Here is a 23,030-nt window from a genome sequence, read left to right as displayed (position 1 = left end):
AACAACCCTATGCGGAAAGCCTCTATTTCATCAATAAGAAAATTGTGGTGCAGAGAGATTAAGCAAAGATTCCACGTGGCAGACTGCAGACATGAGCCCAGGAAGGGGGACCCCAGCAGGGCCTCCCCCTTGCTCTACCACACTCCTCACAAAGGTCCATTCTATGCTTCCCGAGGTGCTCTGTCAGGTTGTGGCTTCATTTAAATTAAAAAACAAAACAAAGCAACATGTTTTATTACCAATCATCTCTGGGCCATGCTCCTAGCTAAGAAAGTAATCGAAGTTCAGAGACATGAGACCTTCCGAGGAGAGGTTTCCACCTCCAGCGACCTCATTTGATTCCCAACGATCAGGTGCGTGCAGATGCCTTCGCTCTAAGCCCGGGGCAGGCACACTTCCCTGTGAAGGGCAGATGGGCAGTATTTTAGACCTCGGGGGCCATAAGGCCACTGTCACAGCCGTTCAGACTGGCCACTGAGCGAGAAAGCAGCAGCATTTACACAAGCGAATGCGTCTGTATGCCAAGGAAACTATTTATAGACACTGAGACTTGGATTTTGTATAATTTGTATGTGTCATAAAATGTTATTTTTCTTTGGATTTAAAAAAAAGTAACCATTTAAAAATGTTAAAACCATTCTTATCTTGGCGCATGAACAGAACCAGGCAGCGGGCTGGATCCGGCCCGTGACTACCGTCTGCTGATCCCACCTCTAAATTGCTCACTTTCATCTGAACCAGTGTTTGGGGACAAACAAGGCTTTTCTTTCTTTTTTCCTTCTTCTTGAAGATTAGGAAATACATTTTTCTAAAGAGAGGGAGGTAGGGAGAGAGAGAAACATCAATGTGAGAGAGATACATCAACTAGTTGCCTCCCGCAGGTGCCCCTACAGGGAATTGAACCCACAACCCAGGCACGTGCCCTGACCTGGAATCAAACTTGCAGCCCTCCGGTGCACGGGACAGTCCTCCAACCAACCGAGCCACGCCGGCCAGGGCATCAGGCTTTTCTTAAGAGAAAAATAAAAACACTATCTACTCAGTTTTCATATTTCTTTGTAATATGAATCTATATTTTCTTGGTCAAACTTTGTCATATTTTCATAAAGACTTAAATTTTAATATCAATAAATATTTAACCACCAAGAAGGTTAAATTCCATTCCTACATTGCCTGCCAATAAGCAGATGTCAGCGCCGTTGTCTGTTCTTGTTCGAAATTCGAGCCCAAGACAAAATAAAATGTATCTGCAAATACCTGCAGACACACACAGGAAATGTAGGTCTGTTGTGAAGAATCACCAAACAGAAAGCACTTCACCGCCACCTCTAATGCAGACGGCTAATCCTATTTACATTCATATTAGCCTTGGTATCTTTTTCCCTGAGATTTACCTATTTGTATGCTTGCATGGGTTAAACTGCCTCTTGCATGATATCAGTACTTTTGTAATTTAAATCTATAAAAGGCAATTTCTTTTAAATATACTTCCTCACCGTGGGTGAAAAAAGCACCCAAGTTATTTGCGAGCTGTACAGCTCAGTGAGCACGTGCGCCGCGCCCTGGGCTGGGGCAGAACGCGGGGCCATCTCACACTTCAGGAGCGAAGCAGGAACGGAACCGCGCTCGGAAGGAACAGCCTTTGAAAGGGCCGCTTGGCACTGTCAGCGAAGGAAATGGTGTGCTCTAGAACTGGTATTTAGACAAGTGAACTTGCTCCCCTCCTGAAAGTGTGGGGGGCTGTGTGCTTGCCTCGCTATGACTTCTGCATCCCAAATCACTTTCGCCACAGGATAAGCACATTTTACAATGTACGTTGGTGGTGGTGATAAGCAGAACACGGTTGACCATTTGGTGGCCAGGGTAAATTTTAAGATGTCAATTGTGACTCCAATGGAACATAGAAAACAGTGTAAGCAGGTTCTGTTTGGGGGTTGAGGGTGAGGTTCCAAAATGCAGAACCAAATTTATCCAGATAGAGTGTTTTCCTCCCTATAATCCCTGTGAAATGCTCACCCTCATCACCGGCTTCGGTGGACAGCAATGAAATGCAAATAGGTTAATGTGCAGCCTTGCCTCAGAGAAGCGATGTCTTCCTGATACGTAGGGCACACACATCAGCACACTTCGGCCCAGGATGTTCCTAGTGAAGCCAGCGGCTGTGAGGTCCAAGGGGGGGACGTCCGGATGCAGGCCCTTGCTTCTGCGACGCTGAGCACGTTCGCCCAAGAGAACTGGCCGTTCGGGTTCACTTCCTTTACTCCAGCTGGTCACATTTCCCAGAGCTCACCAGGTCACGGGCTTGAAGGAACCGATTTCAAACTTCAGTCTCACGTTGAAAGTAACCCTACAATGAAACCAGAAAAATTCACTGTCCCAAACTGGACACCCAGAGCAGGGGGCCTGGTCAGACTCAGGGCTGAGACCACACCACACTGGCCCCCAGCTTCAGACAAACCTGGGGAAGGGGTGTCCCTCCCTGCAATCACTAAATGTTACCCTATTCTCCTGTCTCTGGCTGTGATGTCTACACACACCAAGCATCTGGACGGACGTGAGGCATTCTGTTTACTCCCCAGATAAGTCCACAAAGCTTCCGCCGTGGGATCATGACCACTGAAGAACACATGTGCGTGCGCGCACATACGCACCCCCCAAATGCCGCCACCCTGAGAGGAGCCATTATAAATGTTTCATGTGGAACTTTCACAACCCGTCAGACTCACCAGAGTTTTCAAATTAACTCCCTTTCTGCCCAGGGGGATCACTCTGAAAAAGATTTCTCCAGCCTCCAACCTCCACAAGAAAACTCTGAATTTGAAACAGAATGCAAATAATGCATTTTGACTCCCTAATCAACAAATGGGATCAACTTGAATTGATTAAGAACCTTTGAAATTAGCTGTCTTTAATTCTCTCCATGGCCCGCTACTGTTACTCTGAAGATAGGAGAGGGGTGCATGTGTGTGCGTGTGCGTGCGTGCGTGCGTGTGCGTGTGGCAGAGGTTGAGAAGTTTGGTTTCATTTTTTTCTTTTTTCAGAGCACCTATGATGGTCCTTTAAAAATAGAACATTTTTTAATGTTAGTGTTGCTATAACTCTGAGAAAGCAAGCATTCTCCTGGTGCGATGCTCTGGCTTTTCACAAACTACATTTCCAACAGTTATTTGGCTGCATAAAATCTGCACAACTTTAGTGGAAAAAAAAACCCCATAAAATCAGAAATGAATGTATAAATAATATGCAACTGTCTAGACAGTATAGGTCACTTGCAAAGAGAGCAGGTCGGGGAAAAAATTGTCCATCAGCCAGACAACCATAACTGATTCTGATGCTAAATCATGGTGGAGATATTCAGTATTCTCTATGCGAAAGGCTTCGCTGAGCACCCGTCCTTCCCCACCAGTGGGCATCTGCCTACCCAGTGCTTTATGCAGTCTTCGGGAAACGCACTGGCTATTTAAACATTAAAACTAATGCCCAAAGAATAGCGGGTGAGCAAGGAGGTGCCACTGACCTGTGCGACTGGCTGTTGGTAAAGCACAAATGACCCTCCACCATCAAGGACGTGCTTTCCACAGCCACAGAATCTTAAATAGATGGGTTCTGGAAACTTCAGGAGAGCAAAAGACCCAACACAACACACATTTCATGGAACATTTTTACTCTCTAGTAATAATGGGAGATGACAGGTTCGGGTATTCAAATCTCGAACTGTTGTTTAAATTATAATAATCTGTACATAGTAAAAAAAAAAAGCTTGAAAACGAAACCAAATGTGTTAAATAATTATTCAGCTTTTCACAGCGTCGAACAAGACGGTGCTCTCCACAGTGACACTGCTGTCACGGCCCTCCCCACCGGGCGCGGACAAGGTTCGCTAGCGGTGCCCAGGGCAGGGATGGCCACCAGCTGACTACCCAGCCTGACAGCCCCTCGTGCTCTTTGCCAGAGGAGCCCAAAGCCCGCTGTGGGGAATTAGACCCCGCCCGTAGGAGGAGGGAGCCCTGCTCACCTGGCCCCGCTCTGAGCTGGGCAACCACAGGCCCCGCACTGGGCAGTCCCTAAGGAAGACGGTGGAAGGCAGAAAGACAAACAGACACCACTATCTAGCGCTTACCACGGTCAGGTGCTGAGCTTCGTGGGGCCTGACTGTGGTGGTCCTGTCTCCTTTACCCTCACAGAAGCCCCACGGACTCGCAGTGATTTATTACCCTCACTTGACCCTGGAGAAACCTGAAGCTCAGAAAGGGGAAGTCACTGCCTAGAGCCGAGCAGCCAGCAAGTGGGACTCGAGGTCCCTCTCAAGCTGAGCTCACACTGTTTTTTTTATCCTCACCCGAGGACATTTTTCCACTTTTTGTTCAGATAGAGTGGGAGGGAGAGAGAGGAAGAGAGAGAGAGAAACATCGACTTGAAAGGGACACATCGAGTGGCTGCCACTGCGACCCAGCCAGGGCGGGCTGGGGACAAACTGCAACCGAGGTAGGTGCCCTTAGCGGGAACCGAACCCGGGTCTCTCCGGACCGCAGGCCGACGCTCTAACCGCTGAGCCAAACCGGCCACACTCTTAACCCCATGGCATTTTGCGTCTCCTGGCTGCTCACCGCCCCCGCAGGGCAGGCCTCCCCACGTGCAGTGGGCACAGGGCTGGGGGCGCCCGGCACGTGAGTATTCTCTGTATAATAAGCAAGGTGTGCGCTGCAACTGTACCAAAAGAAACGGAATCCTGACTTGATTACATTTCTATGCCACCGGAGCAGTCAGAGAACATAATTCTAATCGTTTTAATGGAGGAAGGGGCCAAGAGGTGCTTAAGAATCAAGTATTTAAACAGCCCTGTCCCCCGTGGCCCCAGAGGTCTTCTGGAGTCCACCTGCTCACTTTCCCCGGAGGGAGACCGAGAGCTCGAGAAGGCGAGGTCACCTAGCAAGTGACTGGTTGAACCTGGACCCTGGATCCTCCATCTCACTGGTGGGCCGTCTCCACCTCCGGACCCACAGCTCGAACACCCAGCGCCACTGCCCTGTTCGAGCTCGGGTTCCCCACCGAAGCAGGAAGGGCGTCCGCTCCCGCGGCATTGATGGGCTTCCGCGTTTAGCTCTGCAACATCTCACAGTGACTGTCGTCGTGACTTAGTAAATATTGTAACCAGAACAAGCCCAGGTGAGAAATACAGCAACTCTCGGCAGTCCTCCCCTAGAGGTGCCACTTGTCATATTAAATCCAGCCCCACACGTGCAAGGGTCTCAGGTTAAAACGTGCTCATAGAGCTGAAAAGGATTATTATGAAAAATAATTTATTAGGCTGCATGTTTAGAACTGAAAAGTGAAAACCATTTCTTTTAAAAATCGCCAGCAGACATTCTGAAACACCTTCCTCTACGCTCGACGTTTTGGTTTAAAATTTGTCAGAAGCGCCCCTGCTGGGGTCCTCTCACCAGGAAGGGGGGACGGCTGGCCCTGGCTACCCAGTGCCTCCCTCTGCCCCCTCCCTCCGACAGGGTTTCCCCCGAGTTGGCCCGTAGCGGGGACCATTCATCCTCCTGTGCCTTCCTTCTGGGCTGCCAGTGTTATTTATTTTTAATGCCTTCGATTCATTTCCCTCTTGCTCTGACCAGGTAACCAGCACACATCTGCTGCCACCAGGAGGTGTCAATAGTTCATGCTGCTCAATTTGTCTGCCCCAAACCCACCAGAGGGCTGATTTGCAATGCCCGCCTCTCAAGTATCAATTTCACAGTATTATGCTGCATGCTTGGCATTAAAGATTCATAGGTCGAATTAAAGATTTATTTGGGGGGGTGCATTATTATAAGGCAAATCACGTTCTTTTCATTTTAGACATATTGGCTATTACCATTTCATTTTTTTTTTTTTTTTTTTTTGCTAAAAGCTCAATTACATCGATATCACTGGAGACCCTCCAAACACTAAGCAGAGAGCTGGGCGTCTTGGCAGCCAAGTGCCTATTGCCCTGTAAGGATGAACCTCTCTAAGAATGAATCCCATCCCTTCGATGCAGAATTGTCTCCCTGACTTAAATAAAACAAAAAACAAAAAGACGGATGGCGTGATACCTCTGCTTCGAACCTGCTCTGGCTTCCTGTTGCTCACAGAATCAAGTCCACACACCTTCCTGTCTGACAAAACGTCCCGCCGGGCCCTGCTGCCTCTCACAATGCCAGCAGCACCTCCTGCCCTTCCTCCCACCAGAGGCCAGGCCCTGGCAACCCTGCCCACCTTCCACCTGGCGGGCTGCCCTTCCCCCTTCTCTCAAGGCCTATGTTAAGTGGCCCTCACCTGAGGGCGGCGCTCACAGTTCTGCACGCCCCTGTAACCGGGCTCACCTGGCCAAACTGCAAAGCTTCTAAGTGGCCATTCCTCCCCCAGACTTTCACGAAGACGGGAGTGGAGACCGATTCCTATTCGCAACCTCAGGCTTCCACACAGGGCCCAGCACACTCCCTAAAGGACAGCAAGCGAATGAGGACATGAACAAGTGAATTAACGAATCACCTGGCCAAGAACTCACCAGCATCATGGTCAACAGAACACAACAGCGAAATCAACAACAGCGTCCACATTTCAATTCTTATATTCAGTGTGTACAGCAACAATTAAGTATGTACAGGGAATAAAATTTCCCAGCAGGGCTCCGAATACGGGCTGTGACTATAGTAAGATCGAGAAATAGTACAAGTGGCCCAAGCCTTTGGTCGAGACGAGAGCTTCTGAGCTGCACGTGCTGGGTAGGGGGCAGGGGTTTGGGAGAGAAAGAAACGTGTCTCTGAATGGGTGACAGCCACCGGGGTGTGTATGACATTTAAAAGGCCATTCTGGAAAGAAGGGGACATAGACTCTCAGCTTGGAGGGACGAAGGAAGTGGCAGGGACCTGTGGGGGAGGTATGACAGAAAGGGGGATGGCCAGCTCTCCTGACTCAGAAGCAACTGCAAAGGGACAAGAGCGGCCCCTTTGCAAGGATGAAAGGGATTTCACGTGGGGACTCAAATACGTCCTGAACAGAATGCACAAAGAAGTGCTTTGGACCCTGAAACAGAAAGGTCAAGGATAAAACACGTTGACTGTGGACAGCTCTCCCCCTACCCTCGTGTTTCTGGAAGACACCTTCCCCTCCACAGCACTGCTGGTCCCTCTCCCCTTCACTGGCTGACCCCAAGGAAGAAGAGCGGCCTGCTGGTTGGTAGAGCCCAGGGAGGGCCTGGGTGTGGCTGGGCCCTTCGGGCTCTGGCCCAGGTCTACCTGCAACCACAGGAGAAGCCAGCTGCGCTGGGCCTGCCTCTCCTCTCTGGAGGCAGGCTGTGAAGCCACTTCCCAGGTCCAAGCTAATGAGGTTTTCCCGATGGGAGACAGTGGTCCCATCTGCAGTGTCTGCTTTCCAAAGGGGCCGGCTGCAGAGGTCCAACGCAGCGGTGGCATAGGAAGACGCTGACGGCTCCCCCTCCCATGAGCAAAATCAAATATATCCGTGTACAGGTGGCAAATTCCTCCTGCGGGACAAGCGAGAGCTGAATGAACAGCTTCTGACAATAAACAAGAGAAAGTCAGAATGAGAAGCCTGGGGAGCTGCAGGGGCCTTGGGGAGCAGCGGGAACGCCGCGGCGGACGAGGTGGGTCAGGTCCTCTACCTCCACAGGGCGGGTGCGAGTTCTACCGGGCTTTGGCCTGCCTCCAGGGTCACGGCAGCTGGTTCCCAGCTCGCGCCTGAGCAAAGGGAGCATGCGGGAAGACCAGGCATCCCTCGCCCTCTTGGTTGCCCTGCAGAGAGCCCCTCCGGGCAGCAGCGTAGTGCCCCCGGCGCCCCTCCACCCTCGCCAGAAGTGCCTTCTCACCCCAGGTGCCAGGAATACCTGTCTGCTCCAAGCGGCTTCCCAAAGTGACAGAGCCTGCGCAGAGGTGGCTTCTACACAGGACCACCTCCGGCACGACAAACCAGAGAGAGACTGCATGGGGAAGACGGGGGGGCCGGGCACTCCCCGCCTTCCATCTCACGGAGCCGGGGGCTCTGCCAGGGGCTCCAGGGGCCTGCAAGCTCTCTGCAGTGTGACCCCAGATACATCGCCTAAGCCTGCTTAGGCCTGAACAAAGGGAGCAAGCAGGGTCAACAGGTCATTGCCACACACACCTGCCCCCCACCCACAGCTGCTCCGGCTGGGAGGCCAGTGCCCGACGCCCGAGGCCCCCGCTCGGCCCCCACGGTCCTGCCAAACCACGGGCACGCAGTCCACACAGAGCCTGCTTCTATGTCTGGGTGTGGGCTGCTTCTCCAAGACGGGAAGAGATAGCTATTTTGTCTAATTTATATAAGCAAATATAGAAATCCAAACAAAATGAAAAGAGAGAAGACTCTCTCACAAGTGAAGGAGAAAGAAAAATCCCCAGGAAAACTCTAAGGAAATGCAAATAGGCAGTCTGCCCGATAAAGAACTCAGAGAAGAGTCACAGAGACGCTCGCCCAGCTTGGGAGTGGAAACAAGCAGCTTTGGGAGGGTGTCAGCACAGAGAGAGTATAGGAAAGGACCGCGCAGACCTGGAGAACACGGGGAATGATAAACGCGTCAGGAGGAATCACACCAGATTAGCTGGCAGAAAACAGATCAGGGACTCGGAAGAGGCTGGGGGAAATCATCCAATCAGAACGGGGTGGGGGTGGGGGATAAAAAACCACGAGGATAGTTTAAGGGACCTCTGGGATCACATCAAGCACACACACACACACTCACATCACAGGGATCCCAGAAAGAGAGAAAAGAATAGAAACTTTAAAGAAATAATGGCTGAAAACCTTGCTAACCTGGGGGAAAAAAAGAGACATCCAGGTCTGGGAAGCACAGAGATTTTCAAACAGGATGAACTCCAAGAGATCCACACCCAGTCATACAGTATTGTGGTTAAAATGGCAAAAGTTAAAGATAAAGAGATAATCTTGAACGAAGCAAGAGAAAAACAAGTTACATGCAAAGGAAATCCTACAAGGCTGTCAGCTGATTTCTCAGCAGCAAGCTGACAGGCCGGGGGTGACAAGACATCTTTAAAGTGCTGAACAAGAGGAACCGACAACCTAGAATAACTTACCCAGCAAGGTTATCATTCAGAATTGAAGGAGAGAGAGAGTTTCCCACACAAACAAAAAACTAACAGAGTTCATCATCATTAAAACAGTTTTATGAGAAATGTTAAAGTGTCTTCTTTAAGTAGAAAAAAAAAAGGCCATAACCAGAAATAAGAAAATATGAGAAAGGGAAAAAAAACTCACAGATAAAGCCAAATATTCAACAGGTACAGTAAACCGGACATTTAAAAAGTTACCACGAAGGTTAAAAAAACCCATCAAACTCAACTCAAACTACACTAAGTAGTTAGGAGATACACAACACAAAAAATCTAAAATATGATAACAACATAAAGCATGGAGGGGGTGTAAAAATGTAGTCCTTAGAAAATATATTCAAACTTAAATGTCTATCAGTTTAAAATAAACTGCTATAGATTTCAAAATAATATGCATAAACCTCATTGTAACCACAAACCAAAAACCTACAAAAAAAAAATACAAAGAGCAATCCCATTTACAGTTGCACCAACAACTATAAAATACCTAGTAACAAATTTAATCAAAGAGGTGAAAGACCTGCATTCTGCAAACTATAAAACATTGAAGAAAACAACTGAACAAGATACAAAACCATGGCCCTGGCCAGTTGGGCTTAGCAGTTAGAGTGTCAGCTCGTGGACCAAAGAAAGAGTTGCGGGTTTGATTCCCGGTCAAGGGCACGTACCTCAGTTTCAGGTTCAATCCTCGAAACTGGGGATTGTGCAGGAGGCAACAAATCGATGTGTCTCTTTCACACCGATGTTTCTTTTTCTCCCTCCCTCTGTCTCTCCCACTCTATCTAAAAATAAAATAAAATAAAAATAAATGAAAAAATATCCTCAAATGAGGATTAACAACAACAACAACAAAAAGATACAAAAAAATGGAAGGATATACCTTGGTCGTGGATTAGAAGGATTAATATTGTAAAAATTACCTTACTATCTAAAGTAATTTACAGATTCAATGCAATACCTCTAAAATACCAAAGGCATTATTCTCAGAATTAAAACAACTAATCCTAAAATGTATATGAAACCACAAAAGACCCTGAATAGCTAAAATAATTCTTAGAAAAAACAAAGTGGGAGGTATCACAGTCCCTGATATTGAACTATACTACAAAGCCACAGTATGGTACCGTATGGTACTGGCAGATATACAGATCAATTAACTTGAATAGAGTCCAGAAATAAATTTCCACTTATATGGTCAATTAACCTATAATAAAGGAGGCAAAGATATACAATAGAGTAAAGATAGTCTCTTCAATGATTGGTGTTGACCAAACTGGACAGATACATACAAAAAATAAAACTGAACCACTTTCTTACACTATATACAAAAATAAACTCAAAATGGATTAAAGACTTCAGTGTTAGACCTAAAACCATAAAACTCCTAGAAGAAAACATAGGCAGTAAACTCTTTGACGTCGCTCTTCAATATCTTTTTGGATATATCTCCTTGAGCAAGGAAAACAAAAGAAAAAAATAAACAAATGAAACTACATCAAACTAAAATGTTTTTGCATATTTAGGGAAAACCATCAACAAAATGAAAAGGCAACCTACTGAGTGGAAGAAGATATTCACAAATGATACATGTGATAAAGAGTTAGTATCCAAAATACATAAGATCACATACAACTTAACAACAACAACTACTACAAAAACTAAAAAATGGGCAGAGGCCCTGATTAGACATTTCTCCTAGAGGACATACAAATGGCTAGCAGATATATGAAGAGATGCTCAGTATCACTGATCATCAAGAAAATGCAAATCAAAACCACAATAAGAGACCACCTCACACCTGTGAGAGTAATAATCAACAAATATCCAGGACTGGCAAGGATGTGGAGAAAATGGGACTCTAAGTACACTATTGGTGGGAATGCAAATTAGTGCAGGCACTATGGAAAACAGTATGAATATTCCTCAAAACGTTATAAATAGAGCTGCAATACAATCCAACAATCCCAGTTCAGGGTATTTATCCAAAGAAAACAAAAACACTAATTCAAAAAATATATATGCCCCTATGTTCATTGCAGCACCATTAGTAGTAGCCAAGATATGGGAGCAACCTAGATGCCCACCAATAGATGAATGAAAATAAAGGTGTGGTACATATATACAATGGAATATTATTCAGCAATTAAAAAAAAATGAAATCTTGCCATTTGCAACAACATGGATCAACCTAGAAGGTATTATTACACTAAGTGAAATAAGTCAGACATAGAAAGACAAATACTATATGATTTTACTTACGTGTGAAATCTAAAAAAACAGCCCTGGCTGGTTTGGCTCAGCGGTTAGAGCGTCGGCCTGCGGTCCAGAGAGACCTGGGTTCAGTTCCCGCTAAGGGCGTGTACCTCAGTTGCAGTTTGTCCCTGGCCCTGGTTGGTTGTTCAGGTGGCAACCACTCGATGTGTCCCTTTCACGTCAATGTTTCTCTCTCACTCTCTTCCTTCCCTCCCACTCTATCTGAACAAAAAACAAAAAAAACGTCCTCGGGTGAGGATGAAAACAAAACAAAAAAAAAAACCCCACAAAACAAATATATAAACAAAATAGAAACAGAATCAGACTCTTAGATGTAGAGAACAAGCTGATGGTTGCCAAAGGGGAGAGTGGAGGATGGAAACTTAACAATGTACATAATCAATAAAAAAGTAACTGGAACAAAATATAAATTCTCTATATAGCCCATCCATTCAATAAACACTTATTTAAAGTTGTTTGTGTTAAGGGGGGCTTGCTGTCTAATACCTTCTCTTGAAGGAGGGTTTGAGGAGCAAGATATGAAAGCCAAACCACCAGGCCAGAGACTCCAGCCACATTTTCTAATTGAGTGATACCTGCATTAAGATGATGTTTTGATCTTCATCGATCTGATTCTTGCAGCTTTTTCTTGATTAATTCTGAACTTACAGGGCAAAGGGTTTCAATTAGCCACTCCTGAAAGTGTAACGGGTTGCCTGCTTTCTTTTAGCTCTGAGTTGAATCATGGGCCCTGGACCACTGCGGGAACCCATAGAAAGACCTCTTTCTTCAGCTGACATTTTTTAATTTAAGGAGTCCGCTTCATTTGATCTCATTTGGGATCTCCATTTATTGATCCAGAAAAGAACCCCGAGTCCCAGCTCAAAGTTGGCGGTATGAACTGAACCAAAGTGTGAGAGGCAACCACAACACCAGTGTGAAATGGAACGAGCCAAACTGAACTCAACTGTGCACCGTATTCTACCTGAAATAAGCGAAGTTGATTAAAGAAAAATAGAACTAAGGGTCTTTCAAACAGAACTGAACCTGGATATTTTCTTCAAAAAGAAAAATAAGTCCTCACCTACTGTGTCAAAACAAGTCAAATCTTCAAAATATTTTCTGATATTCTATTCAAGTATCAAATACATGTCAGATGATTTTTTTCCCCAGGCCTACAGAAATATTCAGCAAATCTAACTATATTTATTGCTTCTGTCTCATCCTTTTAATTCCCCTAAGTTAAATCACATTCCCTTTTGGTCACCGCCTTTCAATTCTGTTTCATCTCTAATAGTATGTATGCATGAATGACCAACAAAAGTAGCCAAAAGATTTTTATCTATGTTGGTATAATATTTCATGTTTTATCAAAGGAGAAAATTCGAAATTCATTGGCTGAAGCATCTATGATGATGGAATTTCCTCTTCTTAAGAAGTTTGGAAGAATTTTTGAAGGATGAGCTTTTAATACGTTTCAGGTAGATGAAACATGTCTCATTGCCATCCAGGTAGTTAGCCTGTGGGGCTTCTAGTTCTGACTTGCACACTGCTCAAACCAGACAGAAGAGTAGTGTTTGAATAAGACAGTTGGAGAGTAATATGCCTGTTCGGTTGTTTCTTCATTTGCTGATTCATTCATTTATTCATTCAACAAATATTCAGTGAGCTCCACTGTGATGGGCCATAGTAGATCCAAGGGAATTAGTAGTAAATAAATCATAGCCCTCCTTGGATTCACAGATTAGTAGAGGAAACAGAAATATCAGTGGATAAATCACCACAGAATAAAAGCTACAGAGAAGTTACAAGGAACTCTGAGAACTCTTCATGTTTCTGATTAATGGTGGTGACCATTCTTTAACCATAGATGAAACACCTATTTCAAAAAAATTCGAGTTCAAGGAAATAAGCTTATCCAACTCTATTTCACTGCATTCTGACACGCAGGAGGTACTTAACCTCACAAAGCCCGCTGAAGAGTCTCAGCCTCACAGCAGTTGGCAGGCTGGGCTATGGCTAGAAATGACACAAAATAATTGTCATAGCTGAATGACTGTACACTTCCTTTGGGCCAGGCACAGTTCAAAGCACTTCCCTGCACCCTTAAAACCACCCTGTGAGGTAGGTACTACTGTAACCCCCATTCATAAAGATGGACCCGAGGCACAAAGATGAATAACTCCTCTGAGCACATAGTTTATAAATGGTACAGCTTTTATATGCTCAGTGGGTGCTCTCTGAGTTAACTCCCTGCTATGGGTGTTCTCTCTCTCAACCCCTCTCTCACTCTCCTTCCCCGCCACCCCCCGACACTTGATCCTTTCCCCCAACCTCTCATAAAAATAATGCACAATATTTATAAAAGCAAAATAATTGTACTTCATGGGTTTTAGGATTCTGAGTTGAAAGGAATGTTCTGTTTTCTCAAAAATTAAACTTTTATCTTCTATGAATCCTCTTATTCAGGTCTAACACATGCAGCTTATATTTTTTTAAGAGCAGTAACATAAAATCTAATAGTAAAAATTCATAATCATAAAAATGTATGTAAACTATATAAAAGTAATCATCTATTTTTTTCTATCACTGAGACAAATCAAATTTAAAACAAAATCAGTAAAATTCAGGTCCCTAAATACATTTAAGAAATATGCACATAAAATCACTGCAAAATTATAGGTTATTTAAGAAAAATCATAAGAACACGGCCCTCCCTTTCTTTTCAAAGAGGAAAGAAGAAAGACTTATTGAGCTCCAGTAAAATGAAGATTGGAGCTTTCATGCTGCCTGAGGGACCGAATCTCAGTCATCACGCCTCAAATGCTCACAACCAGAGACACTACTTTGAATTAAAACCTTGTCATCAGAAGGTCTCTGTATTCCACATGTTACTTAAGAGTAAGCTCTTTATATTAGTGTCTTGTGATAAATTATTACAGCTTAATTTGTCAAATTAGCCAGCTACAACCTTGGGAAGCATTCAGCAGTCAGCAGAAATATAAAAGAATAGGACCCAGGAAAGTAAATTATCATTAAGAATGAATCTTCATGGCTTTTCACATTCTTTTGAGAATACTGGTTCTTAGCGATCTGTGAGAACTCGACATGTTAGTGAAATCCGCTGGTTTTCCCCTTAGTGTTCCTCCTTCTCACTCTGTGTGATAATAAGTGCATTCCAGGTATTTCTTATGGCTTGGACCTACCCTTTTCCCCGAGTCACACCAGAGTTACACATGATCCCTGCCTGGCCAGAAACATCAGGGGACAGATCCCACTAGGACCTATGAACAAAAGGGAAACAGGAACAAAAGAGAAAGAAACCCTCCGGACACAGGGAGTATTCAGTGACAGACCTGCGGCCCAGCTGAGCTGAAGTCCTGGTGCATCAGAGAAGCGGCTCTTTTCTGGGGCTGTAACCTGCAGGACAGAGGGACTGGGCTGCAGGCAACCACAGGTTGAAAGGCTCGGGCAATCCCCAACATTCTTTGGTGAACAATCCGGTCTCTTACCACTTGCTTCAGTGTTACCTTTACTTCGTCCCCACCCCTACCGATGCATGGGTTTTTGTTTCGCTCCATCAAGGCCTCCTTCTTTGGTCAGTTCTGCACCAACTTTAATGAATGAATGTTTACACTTGGGAGAAGAAAGTTACCCTCATTCTTCTTCTTTCTCTGACAATTCCTGCACATTTATACTTCCATGTTCATTTTAGGATTTTTTTTCAAGTTCAATAAGAAAAAATACCTTTATAATATTGAGTGTACTCGTGCAATTATTCAGTTCTTTCTGTGACCCCTGGGAGAGTTTAAAACTGTCTTTACATTGGTCCTGGGCATTTGTGTTTTTATTCATTTATTTATGGAATTGTTTTAACCATTATTTTTCTAAACAGTGTTTATTTGTTTGCTATTATATGGGAAAGCAATCGGTTTTACAATGAGGGTAGCAAACCCTCTTGGATCTAACACTTTCTCAGTGTTTCTCCAGTTGTCCACGTGGACAGTTTCAGTAACTGTAAATAACAATACTGTTGCCACCTCTGCTCTCATACAGGAGCCTCATTTCTTATTTTCACTAACTACACTGGCGAGCACTTGCAGAACCTTGCGAAAGCAGCACTGCATGTTTGATTCCAGTTGAGGGCACATGGCTGGATTGCAGGTTCAATCCCCGGCCCTGGTGGCGGTCGTGCAGGAGGCAGCCAATCGATGTTCCTCTCTCACATCGATGTTTCTCTCCCCACTCCCCCACCACCCTCTCCCTTTCTCCCTTCTACTCCATCCAGAAATCAATGGGGAAATGTCCTCGGGTGAAGATTAACAAAAACACAGCCCCATAAGAGGGCATGCTGTCTTGTTGCCAACTGCAGTGATGGTTCTAGTGGGTCAAGTAGGGAGCACGGTACTGACTAGTGGTTTGAGATGATATATAAGATAAAATTGTCATCTCTAAATTAAGTATTCAATTTCAATTTTGCTAAGTTTTTTTTTTGCCTTTTATTTGTTTTTTATTATTGTCGTTGAGGCAAAACTTACTTGTGAAGTGCACAGATCTTACTTGTTACTTTGATGAGTTTTGAAAAATCCATACAGCCATATAAGTCACATCCATAACAAAATATGAAACATTTCCATCGTGCCAGAAAATCCCTTCTTATTTCTTCCATCCATCCCATCCGCACCCTGACTCTGAGGCAACCATTGCTCAGTTTGTCATTACAGATTAGTTTTTTATTGAGATATAATTCACATGATAAATTTGCTCTTTTAAAGTATACAGTTCAATGGTATTTATTTTACAGCAGGTCCTCAAATAATGTCATATCATTCAATGTCATTTTGTTATAACACTGATGAGAAAAAAATCGATTCCCCTTCTGTGCGGAGCTGGCATGTTCTCCTCACGTCTCTGGGCTTTCTCCGGGGACTCTGGTGTCCTCCCACATCCCAGAGACACGAATGAGAGGTGAATTGTTGTGTCTACGTTGTCCGGGTCTGAGTGTGTGGGTGAGTGGCCCTGGGACGGAAGGACGCCCTGTCCAGCGTGGGTCCTGCCCGGTGCCCTGAGCTGCCTGGAGAGGCTGCAGCCACCTGCGACCCTGAACTGGAGCAAGCAGGTGAGAAAAGAAAGCACTTACTTGTTTTTATTAATCTTTCAAAAATGTATAGATAGCTCACATTTATTTCAGTGTTTACTATTAAAAGCAATTTTGGGTCTTTCTTTAGAAGTTTGGAGATGTTTTTGTGACCAGAAATATGCCCTAGGAATTTGACTCTTGTTCTTGTCAATTAGCCTAGTAAAATTGGTTTTGTTATGAGTTGTTTGTTTTGCTATTTCAACCAACCTATCGATGCTGTTAAGTGAAGAATTACCATATTCACAAAGTTTTGCAATCATCACCACTATCTAATTCCAAAATATTGTCATCACCCCCAAAAAAACCTGCGTACACATTAGCAAGCACTCCCCCCCACCCCCGGGTCCCACACATGGTGTCATTTAAGACCAAATGACTGAGTTTGGGAAAGGCCCTGTGACCCCAAGATCTTCCTCAGCGGGAGGGTTAGGAACAGCCCTGAGCCCCGCCCACCTCCTGGCTGCGGCCTTCAGGACCTGCCCGAAGTCTCGGAAGCGCCACTGCGCTGCCCGCCAGCCCTGCTCCGTGATCGGGAGAATTCCGTGGGATCACGTCCGCCAGCCAGGGCCACACTAGGAAATCTGTGGGTCCTCGGCACTCTGTCTTTGTGGGACCCTTTTCCATAAAATACGTTAAAGGATGAATATAATGTAGATTGGATTCCTTGTTATATTCATTATTATTATAGTCAATTTTCATTGTATTATATGAATTGATTAACATATTATAGTATCATTATATTCACTGTTTTCTTCTGGTTTTCGGAGAAATTAAAACGCTTCCGCGGGCCCTGGGCGCTGCGCCCGCCCGCGTGGCTCCGGCCGGCGGGCCCAGGCCTGGCACCGGGTGAGCGCGCAGTAGGTGCGCCGGCCGCCGGTTTATCCTTCTCCTTCCACCGCAGCGAAGGAAGCGTTTTCAAAAACTTCGAGTGGAGAATTAAAATTCAAGAAATAAAGGAACAGGAAAACGTTCCCCAAGCCAGTGGATATCTGCGACAGCAGGTTTCACTTAGGGCGAATATCACTTTACTGCTTTTAACAAACTTCAAAGAGAATGTTGTAAGGCCATTCATTCTACATGTCTGTTTCACATCAGTCACAATTATATCCCAGCTTCACTTCGCTCCCCTTGTTCTACCTCATAAATTGTGTGACTAGAATGTATGTGTAGTGTATGGATTACATTAGAATTGTCAGGAGCAGCCTGATAGTAAGCATTTGCAGCCCCTCCCCCGCGTATCTGAACTGCACCCTCCTCGGGCCCAGCGCACAGCTCGGGGACAGGGAAGGGGCTCCATGTTCTCAGCAGTCCCTCTGGAGAACTGAAACTGCCATCTCCGCTGTTAAACCACAGTGCTCCGGCTCTGTGACAAATATTCATCTACCTGTGGAGCGGTCATCCAAACACAAGGACAAAAGTCCGACTCCCAGTGACACCTCCACTGTGGTGCGGGAAGGCGCTGTGCGGAGCAGGTGAGCGGACCCCGCCTGCCGCTCTGGCCCTGAGCAGAGACGCCGGTTTCCTAGAAGAAAGGGCCTCTGCCAGATGCCTGCCGATGAAGGGAACTTCTGGGGGTCCCACCTTCATTGTCCTTGCTCTTCGGCTCACGGTGAAGACCCCGGGTGTCAGCAGCCGTCCTCGCATACGGAAGCAACTAGAGCTGGAACGGCAGCCGGGCCTCTCTGGCAACCATTTGGGCAGCGCGGACTTTTTACCTTTCGGCCCACCCTCCCCCACCCACCTTGGGTCCTTTCTCCTCACCTTGTAAAGAACCAAGGAAGTGACTCATCCATGGCAAGCAAATATTTCTGTTTAAAAGATGCAGTAAAAAAAAAAAAAAAGTAATGTGGTCAAAGAATACAGATTCCTTATTCTAAATGAAAGAGCTTTAATAGAGTTATAATTTATCACTCATGTTGCATTTATACGATCATTGAAATTCAAGACTGTCTCATTTATCTAGCGATGGGAGAGAGAGCTGCTTCCCACATGTGCGTCTCCCGATAACCCACACTGCAGACCCTTTGAAGCACTAGCACTTGTTAAAATTGAATCATTTTTTTTTATAGAAAATTTTCCAAAATGTCACACATGTTTCCCAGCCTTTCTAAACAGACTTTTCTGAAACATAATTTAGCCTTTCCTGGGGGTCATCCCATGGCATTCTGCTAATGCAGGAGAGGCATGATGGGGAAGGACTGAAAAATCACATGCCTGGGTTCACACTGGACCCAAGGCTGCTGCACTGGCCATGAAACTCTGGGGGGCTACAACTCTCGAGAGATCTACATTCCCATGCACTGAGAGGGATACAACTTGCTACCTCGGAGAATGTTAAGAGGGTTGAGTGACTTACTACATATTTAAAATGATCAGCATGATACATGGGAGAGATTAAGCATTTTAAAAATGTGTAGTAAAAAATTAAATGTATAAGAAAATAAAACTAATAAGCACAATTAAAATGTAATAAAACTATAATATACTGAAAGAGCACGGCTAGGATACAGAGATGTGTTCAAAGGCTTTTCAGTGAACACCATTAATTCCACCTACCATAAATGGCCATAGATCACCATGCTTTCTGAGTACCTTATGTTCTTTTCACGGTTTTCCTAACTCTTCTTTTTGCAGTCAGTCTCCTGGGTCTACTTTTCCCTTCTCACTGGGGTCAGTGCTTACCACTGGTGGTATCTCTTGAAGTATTTTGCCTCTAACATTCTGTGAAACGGAAAACCACATAAGCAAGTGAGTTCTAAGGAATGGGTTTAGGTAGTTTTTTTTTTTTTTCTATAAGGTAAAAATTTTTTGACTTTCAATGCATGTCTGATATTTATTAGTCAGGATGGGGTAGGTTTTGTTGTAGGAACAAACAACTCTGAAATCTCAGGGGCCTTAACACAGCAAAAGTGTTCAGTCTATGTTTCCACTTGGGATGCACAAGAGCTCCACTCGGCATGGTCATTTAGAAACCAGGCCGACCGAGGCTCCATCTCAACTCATGCTTCTGTAGTCCCCAGGTTAGGGACAGGGAAGTGGTGAACCACTCAGAAGGTCTTATGAATTCTGTAGGGAAACACATAGGTCATTATGCTTGCCTTTTATTGGTGAATACAAATAACATGCCTACACCTCTTCTGGAGGGCAGATAAATGCAATCCTATCATGGGCTGGCAATGGGGATGGAAGAGAACTAGGTTATCTCATGCATGGCTTTGGGTTTATACATCTTAACTAATAATAACCCCAGTTTACATTTATTGGATGCTTTCACTATGTGCTATGTACCATACTGGGTGCTTCACATGAAATACTTATTTTCCCTTTTTTACATGAGGTGAATGAATCTTCATGTACTACTTGCCAAAATAGCCTCTTGATATCTGAGATTTATTTTATTTTCATCCTGGAGTGAGTTTTTATCTCAGAAATTTAAATGCATTATTCTTGTGTGTTTGTAAACATTTATAACATAGTAGCTATATTTTGCCAGCTAATTTTGCTTTTGGGAAGTATATGCTTCTCAGTTTGTCATCCTTTTGTAGGTAATTTGTTTTTTCTCTCTGGTAATTTTTAAGGTTGATACTCTAAAGTTGAACTACTGTGATTAAAAGTGGGTTTGTTTTTAATTATGCAACATGGGACCTGTTGTATTTCTTTAATTTGAAGGCTCGTGTCTTAAATAATAAAAATTCTTGACTATTATCTCTTTGCCTCTATTTTTTTCCATTTGGAACTCTTAGTAAACATATGTAGGACTTTATCATTTGATCAATTTCATATTTTCTATTTATCTTTGGCATTATATTCTGGGTGACTTCTTCAGATCTGTCTTCCAATTCATTTATTGTCTCATCAGCTATATCTACTTTATAGCCCAACCGGTGTATTTAGTTTTCATTTTAATTACTCTATTTTCATTCTTAGAATTTTCCCAACTCTTCCTGTTTTCAAATAGTTGTATTCTTTGCTTTATGACTACTGCTCCTTGCTCCATGTCTTGAAATGTTTTAGAACACTTATTTTAAAGTACTTTTTAGATTGTTTTATTATTTACAGTTCTTAAGATGAAAATTCTCCCATTTGTTTTATCTATTGGCTCTCTCTGTTTTTCTTTTTCTTTCCTTTTTGTCAACTCTTCTTTATGGAGATAAGAGAGAAAGGGGAGTCCACAAAAACATCACATGCTCTAGAGGATCCCTGTGGCAGTATTTTTACATTTAACAATTTGGGGCAAGATTTTACGGTAATTTCTTAGTTTTGATTTCCTGTAGCACATGAGTAATAGGAATTCAAGTCTTATACCATTTGTGGCACAGATTTTATTTGTTTGTTTGTTTGTTTGAGTCCTATTACTATCATGGCTCAGGAAAATGACAAGCTCTCTTGCTGTTCCCCAGGCTGTGGACGGCTTCTGTAGTCCGACGCAGAGGATCCGACGGGTCTTCAGGCAGGCAGCCTGGTTTTGTCCCAGGCACTTGTGGGCTCAGGCCTCCATCACTTTGCTCACAGAACTTCAACACTTGAGCTGCCACAGCCACTTTCCTCCTGACTCACTTGTGCATTTTCACTTCACCTCCCTGTTATCACTGTAGCTGAGTGTTCTCTTTGTTTCTGGCACTTGGGAATTTTCTTTTTTTGGTTTTGATTTTGAAACTGTTGTCAAAAATTGGGGAGGAGGGTCTATTTTTCACCAATATTTCCATAAGTGTAAAGGGACTAGTGTTTTGTTTTTCATCAGCTCAGGTTGGAGCTTTCTGAACCGAAGCCATGGAGAGAAAATGTTGTATGAGTAATGCACAGGACTCGGCAAGTAAGCACATGGAATAGACCTTGTTTTCATTCCCCATTCCCCTTCAAAAGGAGATTCTGAGACAGGGACTTGAGAGTAATTAATATCAGAGGTGAGGAAACACCAATAGGGAAGTGAAGAAGTTAGACAGGGAAGGGAAAGTGGACAATAAAGAGTGTTATCAATCCAGTTACTATTCTGAGAAACTGGAACCTAATCCTCCTGGGGAAACTCTAGGAGTTCAGCTATCCTACCCGAGGGGTGAGGAAGCTGAGGTATTTATAAAAGCTACTGCATGTCATTGGTTAAGGATGCTTCCAAGAGGTAATCCGCCAACATTTCCAACCTGTCACGTGGATGAGTTTATTTATATATTGATGTGCAATAAATTATCCCAAAATTTCGTGGTTTAATACAATATTTATTATCTCATATTGCTTGCAAGGGCTAGGAATTTTAGAATAGCTTAGCTACTTGGCTCTGGCTTAGGGTCCTCAGAAGGTTATGGTTAAGAATTGGCAGGGCTTTCATTATCTGAAGACTGAAACTGAAAGATCTGCTTCTGGGATGGCTCACTCACATAGCGGGCCAGTCAGTGCTGGCTTTTGGCTGGAGGCCTCAGTTTCTTACCATGGAGACCTCTCCATCTGACCACTCCAGTGTCCTCAGGATGAGGCATATGGCTTGCCCCCAAAGTGAGTGATCTAAGAGACAGCAAGGCCACAGTGCCTTTAATGAGACGTGAAAGTCCCACTAGTCTTGAAAGCCCCACTGTCATTTCCACCACCTTCCATTTGACAGAAGCAAGTCAAGTCATGAAGTCTGGCTTATGTTCAAGAGGAGAGGGGGGAGGACTGTCAAAGTATTTGTGAACATATTTTTAAGCCATCACAGCAGGCAAAACGGGCTTTGGCAGCCAGAGACAGCCCTTAGGCAAAGAAATGCAGGTGGATTTAGAAGTCAGGCTGACTGAAGTGGTAAGGGCAAAAGGGAATGGGTGGGGCACCCACAGTGTCTTCTGCAGGAATAAGTGAGGATAAGGACATTTTCAAAGCATGGAGAAATAGATTTGCCTATTGTATGGGAGGACTTGCAAAATACACTGCAAAAGGCATGGGGACAGAGAGGGAGCGAAGATTTGGGACATTTGAAAAATCAATCTGCTGTAACTATTAAGAAAAAAAACACTGTCAATTAGATTATGATACCCCATTGATTACAAGATGCATCACAATTTCAGAGGTACAAATACAAGAAAAAAGTACATCTTAAAATCAACAAATAAAGTAGTTGTGCAAAGAATTTCAGAACTTCACATATATAATTGTTGCAAAAACAAACACTTTTTAATTGTATCTTCCATCTTATATAGATGCCACTTAAAATTAAGCAAAGGCAGTAGTTTTCGGTTTCATTCCTTACCAGGTCATGTCCAGAACTTGAAGGTCATTTACTCTCTCTGAGCCTCTATTTCCACATCTGAAATGTAGATAAGGTACTGTTTTGATTCTCTGACAGACCACTTAAAGATGAATTCAAAATAGCTCTAAAATTACAATGTTCTTGAGAAGTAAGGTGCTTTAGATGTGCAGAAGCAACTATAAAACTCAAAGGTAGCATAAAAGAAAGTGGAGTTTTCTTCTTGGAAGCGCAAGGAAAACAGTCACCAGTTCCTCATGTTGCTAGTCAAACTGGAATGATTCCTGTATTT

The 23,030-nt window shown here is 44.1% G+C and overlaps 1 long non-coding RNA gene across 1 annotated transcript; it reads right to left on the bottom strand.

The window, feature by feature from the left end:
- Positions 1 to 2,034: 2,034 nt before the first annotated feature.
- Positions 2,035 to 22,796, bottom strand: LOC118639161. The gene is made up of 5 exons (XR_004961153.1): positions 22,742 to 22,796; positions 19,120 to 19,248; positions 18,289 to 18,335; positions 14,744 to 14,807; positions 2,035 to 2,347 (listed from the first exon to the last, which is right to left on the bottom strand). It is a non-coding gene; the product is annotated as an uncharacterized LOC118639161 (long non-coding RNA).
- Positions 22,797 to 23,030: the final 234 nt, after the last annotated feature.

The sequence above is a fragment of the Molossus molossus genome, unplaced genomic scaffold (genome assembly GCF_014108415.1).
Source record: "Molossus molossus isolate mMolMol1 unplaced genomic scaffold, mMolMol1.p scaffold_m16_p_21, whole genome shotgun sequence".
NCBI lineage: Eukaryota > Metazoa > Chordata > Mammalia > Chiroptera > Molossidae > Molossus > Molossus molossus.
The sequence above is the reverse complement of the archived record's forward strand: the minus strand, read 5'-3'. Positions and strand labels throughout refer to the sequence as shown.